This window comes from Protobothrops mucrosquamatus, unplaced genomic scaffold, assembly GCF_001527695.2.
Source record: "Protobothrops mucrosquamatus isolate PMUCROS unplaced genomic scaffold, P.Mucros_1.0 scaffold7, whole genome shotgun sequence".
Taxonomy (NCBI): domain Eukaryota; kingdom Metazoa; phylum Chordata; class Lepidosauria; order Squamata; family Viperidae; genus Protobothrops; species Protobothrops mucrosquamatus.
The window spans coordinates 1446779-1455937 of NW_015386394.1; the positions used below are offsets into that span (position 1 = coordinate 1446779).

Below are 9159 nucleotides of genomic sequence, written 5' to 3' on the forward strand. Positions count from 1 at the left end.
GGCAGGACTGGCCTAAGTATTACTTTTAATTAGTTTTCTATTGGTTTTAAAGGATACTAATTGGCCTATTGCAATATTTTATTTTAATTGATTTTAAAATGTGGTATGTTTTTTGTATTTGTTTACTTGTTTTTAACGGGCTGTAAGCCGCCCTGAGTCCGCAAGGAGAAGGGCGGGGTAGAAATCTAATAAAATAAAAAAAAATAAAAAAAAAATTATCAGAGCCTCGATTTAGCCAGGGCATTCCAGTACAGTCAGAACAGAGTCCTCCATCCTCAGAGAGCGCTCTTGATGTCGGGATCCTCCGAGTCCAGCTTTCTCAGGGCATTTACAAGGAGACTCTCCATCGTATCCAAAACAATGATGACAGCCAGTAGGAGTGAATATAGTCACCCAAGGGAACGTTGTCCTCCACATTTGGGCGCCAGGTAATATGTAAGGTTTTTCAGCTCAGAATCCAAATAAATCCCAATGAGACTCTGAACACAAGGCCTCTGAATCAGAATCCAGCTTTATTTTTCTTTGATCAAAGAACATATGCTGGGCACTCCGCACTCCTTTAGACAGCAATGAAGATGGAGAGCAGAGAGCATGTAATCAGAAAAGTTTTCACTTTTTATAACCAACAAACATCACAAGGTTTCTGCACATCTCCTTATCTATTGTGGCGTTACACTTCTTTATGTCTAAGCTTGAACATACAATAGCTCAATAGCTGGCAATTAGCCCATTAACTTTGTTACTTTGCAGGCAGGTAGAGAGCTGTTACATTTTAAAGCAGAGCTTTTCAACCAGTGGTACGGGTACCACCTGTGGTACATTGGCATCTGGCAGGTGGTACGTGACCACCCTAGAAAAGTAGTAGTGGGGGAGGGGAATGAGCTGAATCAGTGGCAGCACAAGCCTGAGTGAAAGATGGCTGGAGCTGCAGGGCTGTCAGGGCTCAGTGGAAGCGCCAGGCTCTAGCTGGAGCTCGGCGTTGATCCTGGTGCTTCTGCTGAGCCCTGAAGAAGCACCAATCAGCTAGAATGTTGCAGCATCTCCAGGGTCTTGTGATTTACATTCAGATGCTTGGCAACTGATTCATATTTATGATGGTCACAGTGTCCCAGGGTCATGTGAAGTGACCAAAACCTGCTGCAACCACCCAGCAGGCGGGGAGAATAAAAACCAAACACCCCCCCCCACCCCACCCCCACTGCCAATTCTCAACAGAAATGCTCACAATGAAAACCTCGGACAGGAGGTGTCTTGCTCAGCTGTGGCTTGGGGGGCACTTTTTTCAGTGCCATTGTAACTTTGAACAGTCACTAAGCGAACTCTTGTGAGTCGAGGACTACCTGTACTTTATCGCTTTTTTTCCTTTTGGGGGGGTCATCAAATTTTTGACACCTTGCTAGGCGACTGGTGGTACTCGGATGTTGTCATATCCTAAAAGTGGCACTATGGATGAAAAGGTTGAAAAGCCCTGTTTTAAAGCCACAGCAGAGAAACAAGAAGGGAAAGATTTACGATCCAAGGAGAGAGGGGTGGGAGACAGCGAAGTGTTGCAATTTGTTAGCTAGGCTTTCCCTTGTAACAATACAGTTTAAAGTAACAGAAACATTTTCTTTGGTCAGCACAATTTAGAATACAATGGAGCACATACAGAAAGCAAGCAAAAATAAATGGACAATAGCTGTTATACATGAGAGATTGATTATACATAAAAGATTATATTTTTAAAGATTATACTTGGCTTGATTTCTACAACCACGATGGATTTATATATTTCCAGGACCGAGTGGGAGATACTTTCCGGTGAGTCCCACAGGCACTAAAAGCTGATCTCTGCTTACTCCCACTTTTTCAGCATTTTTATAAATGAGTCAAGGTGGCAGACATACCAAAAACTTCTTCTTTCTCCCATTTTCCCTACAACAACAACCCTGTGAGGAGGATTGGACTGAGAGAGAGTGACTGGCCTAAAGTCACCCAGATGGCTTTCATAATTGAGGCAGGATTAGAACTTATGGACTCTTGCTTTTTAAATTGACATTTCCCCTTTTTTGGAGCAAACAAGACAGTCCTGCCTGCCTGCCTGCCTGCTACTTTTTTATTCTGTCATATGTTAAAGCTTCTATTCCAATTGGCCAGTGTGTGTTTTCCTTTCAGCAGCCGTTTTACACTGGGCTGCTGGGGGGAGGGGTCTCTTTTCTAGGTTTCGGTGGAAGAGAAAAAGAAGGTGGGAGTCCACCAATGGAGGGCTGTGCTAATCACTATAAAAGCAGCAGACCTGGCCATTACTATGGGCACAGTGGCAGAAGCGCATGAAACCCAGAAAAAGTTTTTTTAAACTGGCTTCATTTCCAGTTCGTGCCCAGGAACAACAGCTGAATACAAGGACAGGCAACCTTTTGTCTGCAGAATCTGCATTCCATATATCTGGATATGACGTGAGAACCCTAACTGGACAGAGTCACACTATAAACAATTCCTTCCTTCCTTCCTTCCTTCCCTCCTTTTATTATTTTATTTTATTTTATTTACTTTATTTTATTATTATTTTTATGTGTGCAGGTATGTATCCTAAACTAATGCAGAATTTTAGTGATGAATAAGCAAAAAGTTTCCAAAATCCAAACTTCAGCTGAATGTGGTCTCTGGACTTAGAAAGACACAGAAATATAACAGCTTGAACATTTCAAAGAGGGAAAGTAGCTTAGTAAATAACTTGTGAAGCAGGAAGTCTTTAGTCTGAATCTGCTGTAAATTGGGGACAATATTGGGAAGCAACACAGAAGGGCTTCATCTGAGGTTTACAATCATGTTTTAGTAATAAATGAAGTTATTTTTTTGGCAAATTCAGTTATAAAAGTGGATAGGTGGTGGTAATAACTTCTTTTTCACTGTATTGTAGGTGGAAAGGAGAGAATGTGGCTACTACAGAAGTTGAGACAATCCTTGCTATGCTGGAATTTACTCAAGAAGTAAATGTATATGGAGTACCTGTGCCAGGTAGATCAAAATATATTCTTTAAGAAATCTATCTTTAGTGGCTGTAAAAGAATAATGCCCAGAATCATAACAGGCATTGCATGACCTGTCAGTCACAATCCTTAGGGACGTTGCTCCCATTGAAAATATTAAATAAGATCTTACGTTCTTGAACCATAATAGGGAACTCAAATATTTCTGAAATGGTTCACAACACTTGCTAGTAAAAAGTGTAGTTTATTGCAAAATACCATTCTAATGTATGTAGATAGTGCCAATTACTTAAAAACTGAAGCCAAGAATTAGAAGATGTTTTAATAATGTTTCAATAATTAACATAATGTTTAGACAAATGATGTTTTTTTAACCACCTGAATAAGGCAGATTTTTGGGAGGGTGGTGGCAGTAGGATGGCTATAGAATAGGTTCCCTAGACAGGGAGGAAACAGGTTTAAAGACAAACATATTCCAAAAGGAGACTGTATGGATTTTAAGTTTTGGCAGAATGATTAGGAATGGTTACATGATTATTGAATATCTATGTTTCTGTGGGTGTGTATTTACATATCTGGTGTATATGGGTGTTCAGGGAGGGGTAGCACCTCTGGTGGAGGGCATGTCGTGCCCTTTTTTAGGGCAGCTCATACACCTTTGGTCCCCACCTGACACTCAGCTCTCACCTGTGGCTCCTAGTAGCTGTAACATGCACAGCGGCCACACCCCGGGCAACAGCTTCGACAGGCTGGCCAAACCAGGTTGTGAGTAGCCGTTGTGTCTTTGACATTCGGTGAGCAAGGGATTTGTCTATCCCAAGCATGTGAAGACAGACTCTAGCGGATTGAGTGGATGAGACCTATTAAAATAGGACCAACGATCATGAAGGCAGTTTCTGCAAGCGATGTGGTACGCTGAGAGCACGGCAAGACACGAAAGATGCCCTGGTCAACCACTGCACCCAGCCCATCTCCAACTGTCTTGACTTTTGTCCTGCCATTGGAACAAGATGGAATCTGGGAAGAGAGAGTGAGGCTGACTATGCGCACATCTCCCTCACTTTAATCCAATCCACGCGCAAGTCTTGACATCTATACATGGGGTTTTAGGTGCTTCCTTTATAGCTTGCACTATTTTACATCACACCAGGGTAAAGTGTTTGTGTAAGTATTTATTTCTTCTTTTTACAATGAATGGGCTCCTATTGACTCTTCAAAGGGGGGTTCTGGAATTCACAGAAGAAAAACAATTGGAAGGCAAAGGGCTAAGTCAACTTCTTTTCTCTTGCTCTTCCTTCAGTGCAAACCTGTGTCTTTCTATCCTGAAAAGGCATTTGGACATTCTGATATTTTCTAGGGCACGAAGGAAAGATTGGGATGGCAGCAATAAGATTAAAGAAAGGGGGATCCTTTGATGTAAAGCAATTATATGAACATACCAAGAATTACCTGCCAAACTATGCTATACCTCATTTTATTCCCATCCGGGTGAGACTCCTCTCTGTTCCCTTGTTGTTTTACTGATAAGTTGATATAATGTGAATAAACTTTGATAGGATCGATAACAATTAAAAACAGCACTCCCTGTTGGATTGATAGAATTCATGAGTGAAAGGAAGTTTTGATCCTGCTATCGCCTTGATTGGATGTGGGTTGTCTTAATACAGTGTTTCTCAAACTTGGGATCTAGATGTATGAACTTCAACTCCCAAAATTGCTGGATGGTGAATTCTGGGAGTCAAAGCCCACACATCTTAAATTTGTCAAGACCACGTGGCACATTACTGTTTCCTCCAGCAGCCTCTTGTAACTTCCCATCTTCTGCTGCCTAAGGTAACCTATTCCTCTGCCTCATCATAAAGCTGATCCTTCAAATTTGTTATCAAGGTGAGTGATGGGATTCAAGAACCTATCCTACTATTGCAGCAAAACATGCCTAATTGAGGTAAAGTATATATAATGTGGCACAGTTTTAATCAAAGCAGCAGTTTTGTAAGAAGGATTTAAATTCTTCTATCATTTTTTAAAATCTAAATCAGTTTTCTAAGCTGCTGTTGGAAATGGACAATAATATCAATGCTTGTGTTGTACTTAAAAGTTTTTTTTTTTAAATGATGGTGATATGCTTGCTGCTTGCACTAGGAAAATGAACTTGTTCCATCTTATACAATATCTATGATTTGCTATTTACCAGTCTGGTGCAAATGAAATTCTCCACTTCATCCACTCTATCCTCCACACCCACATCACTGCTGAGCACTCTGGAGAAAGTGCAGCATGTACTTGAGAATGAGGGCGTCTTCTGCCACGTTTGGTGTGCTTTAGGAGAGCAGTGTAATGATGGGTTGATTTTCTCCTTTTCACCACAGGAGGTGTAAGGGCCCACTTCAATCCCACATCTTAAGAAAGCAGAACTCTTGCAGACGGTTTCCTCCAACAGGAACTTTTATTATAAGTAGTTGATAGCAGGCATAATAGACAGGATCTGAGGGATTCCTTTACAGATCGATACTTTAAAGTGTCCCCAAGAAGACCCCACCCCAGAGTTCATCCAGACGGTTCAGACTGGCCAATCCCCAGGTGTTAAGTCCATCGTGGGAAAGGGGAGATAACATCGGTCCGGCTCCGGTTGTAGCACGATTTTTAAGCAGCTCTTCGCACCTCCTTTTGAGACTGGAGAAATAAACCAGGCTCTGGAGGTTGTATTTCTTTCTCTCCCCTGCTTTTCCTAGTTGACAGGTTAGGGAGAGGAAAGTTCAGAGAGAGACACAGTGTAGGAAGCAAATTGTTACATTGTAGCAGGCAGCAGACATAGAAGCAATAAACAAAATAAAAGGTTACATTGTAGCGAATAGAGGAAGCCAAAGCATAAACTCAGCAGGCATATCCCCCCTCCCCTTTGGGAGTATGGCAGAACCCAGGGAAAGGTGAGATTTGTTTTTAGATCAGAGGAGATAGATAGAAATGAAATAGAAATGGGTTTTGACAGGAGGCCTTAGAGATCACAGGGACTTTCAAACAGCACAAAAATCAGTTGGTGAAGGAAGAATTTGACCCTATCACCATCACAGAACCCCTATTTTTCTTGGACAATTCAGAAAAGAGCTTTGTGCCACTGACTCTGTAGATCTACCATTCCATCACAGAGAAGAAGCGGAAACTGAAAAGGACTGCAAGAGATATCACACCATCATTTTTGGTGGCATAGCAACCTAGGAATGCAGCTTGGTGTTTCTTGACAGTAGCCTAAGAGTGGAGCAATTATCCTGGATTATTATTTTTTTAATTTGCCAGCCTGGCACAGGTATCTTCTATATCAAACTTGAGGATATTTAGAAAAGTTAATTTTATTTTTATTCTTTTGCTTTCCCTATGAAGAGCCTTTCTATATTTGTGTGAGCTGTTTGCTCTGCAGTAGATGGAGGTAAATATGTGTATGCATTACAAGACGTATGAAGTGGGCATCCTGTGTCTCAACAGTGTGGCAGGCATTGTGTTCCACTCAAGTGCTTGACTTTGCATAGCAAAACCTGTGCACTTTTCCTATGAAGGGTAACTGGAATAGCTGACTTCATCTTAAAGGAAGGTTCATACACTTTGGTACAAATACACAGATCTCCTGCACATTCATCCAGTTATTGCTATCTATACACTAAAGCACTAAAAGTCTAATAGAGCCAAAGGGATATATTTTTAAAAATCAGAATTGATATGATTTATTTCTCATAGTCATTTTTAAAAATTATTGCAATCATCTCATGTCAGTTAAAAAAAACCTGTTATCATTTAAATTCAGATAAACAGCTTCCAACCTCAGAAAAAATGTTTTGATTATTATCTCTTCTCTCTCTAGTTTATTGTATGTGGAGAAAATATAGAATATTCTTTTAGCTTACCTATGACAGAGAATGCCTTAAGTAAGGCAATAGAATAAATAAAATTCCTTCATCTAGTAAGGCTTGTGCATTCATTCATGAAATCCAATTCAAAAGAGCAAGTTCAGTGTGACCAGACAGAGGACAAGTGCTGGAAAGCATACTTGATTCTACAACAGTACCTGTGGCCATTCAGTTCATTGGGGGAAAATATTAACATTTACAGATTCCCAATCCGGTAGCCTCCAGATGTGGGACCTGTCAGGCCTAAAACCAAGAATAACACGTAGTAATACTTCCAAACCAAGTTCTTTATTGTTTAGACACAGACAAAATCTTGCCAGATTGAGCTCTCTAATATTTGCATCCACAGTATACTCTGTGAACTGTTAGGGAGGAGGTGTTTTCATCCACTTTCTGTCATACACAATGTCTTCTCTAGTCTCAGTTGCCTCTTACTGATCTGGAATGCATTTCCTCCATCCTGAGGATCCATCTTCTCACTACATTCCATCACAGGACCAGAAGGCCATTGCTGAGAAATTTGGAACTTGAAATTTAGAAATATTGATCTAAAAAAAAATAGTTGTAAGTTCCATCAGCAATTTTACAAGGGTGTTGCAAGACATGATGACATGAAATTTGGTGCATGGATTTAGAAATATAGATTAGGGCAAAAACTGGATAAATTAGGGTATATGTATAAGCAATATATTGAAAAACAATATATTTGAGAAGATAAAGACCATTAGATTAAATGTGCAAGATACAAGGAGGGTTATAATGGGCTGTGCCAACTTTTGTTTGTAAGGAGGAATTTGGATGATGACCCACTACTTTGTGTAGTGCAGCACAAGTCATGAAAAAGTAAAACAATTATTTGATAAATATGGACAGGACAAAATAGGAAAAATATTATTTTGAATTATTATGAAATGATATGGAAATTATGAATTATGTTGTTATTAATGACTACAGACATTGAATTAACCTGGTGATCCCTGTGACATTCATATTGTTTTATGATCTTATAATACCATTGGTTTTAATGAACTTTTAAAGCTGCATAACTCAGTTTCTCTCCCTTAATTATTACTTATTAACAATAGTGGCTTAGCAGTGGAGTTGGCCTTGTTTATAACCTGTGATTGCCTGAAGTCCACAGTTTAGCTGGATTTGGCATCTAGCAATGCAAACTAATGCCAATACTAGCTTGAAAAAACTATATATTTCAGGCTAAATCATTCTTGGGTTATTCCTTGGGGTACAAATGGCCATGTAATGACTGTTTGGAGGTATGAATGCACCCTAAATGTGTACTTATGACAGGGGTTATTTTTTTTATTCGCTAAGTTAAAAAGGAGAAAAAAAGAAAAATATACAAGAAGAAAACAAAGCTAAGTAAGATATTATATATTCATACCTCGAGGACTATCTGTAAGCCAATAACAGAGAAGGGAGGAGTTTATGTTGATTCCTAGCATTTTGAGATGTATCTTCTTGCAGGGCTATAGCATTTCCAATAGCTGTGATTGAGCTATTTTGAAAGTTTCATTATTTGTTGGGCTGGAGCACCAGTAATTGTGTACACCCAGTTCCTACAATGGACATATTTTCATGCTATTAGAGTAGGTGTCACCTGAATCTCACAGGGCACTTTATTTTATATAGTAGGTTCTGTTACAAAGAAGACTCAATCTCTGGATCTCAAAAGATGACATTCTTCAATTGAAGGTATCTAAAGCACACTGACTGACCATTCTTATCAGCTAGACAGACACTATGGGATGTAGATAGTCCCTCAAATAAGGCCCGTTTCACTAACAAAAGACAATATCAAAATCGTGAAGCTGATATCACTTCCTTTGCATGTAAAGATGCAATATTCATTCCATGACATCTCCAAATACAGCTGAGAAAACTAAATACGCAAGAAATAAAAAACATATTAAAATATTTTAAATGGACATTGTTAACATTGTTAACATTGTTTGTTTCCTCTGAGATCTCAGCAAACTAATTGATGCAAGTCTTTAAACTTGGGTAAGTTTTACAGGCATTTCAGATGCTATTGAGCCACAATTTCCATTATTCTTCCATAGCATTGGCTGGAATCTGTCCAGATTGGAATCTGAAGACATCCAGAAAACAATTAATTCTCTCTCTCTCTCTCTCTCTCTCTCTCTCTCTCTCTCTCTCTCTCTCTCTCTCTCTCTCTCTCTCTCTCTCTCTCTCTCTCTCTCTCTCTCTCTCTCTCCCTCCCTCCCTCCCTCCCTCCCTCCCTCTCTTCCCTTAAAATAAAATAGCCTTTTTAC

General features: G+C 39.7%; 1 pseudogene; it reads left to right on the top strand.

Moving 5' to 3' along the window:
* The first annotated feature begins 363 nt into the window (after positions 1–363).
* LOC114922222 lies at positions 364–6177 on the top strand (annotated as a pseudogene).
* The last annotated feature ends 2982 nt before the right edge of the window (positions 6178–9159 follow it).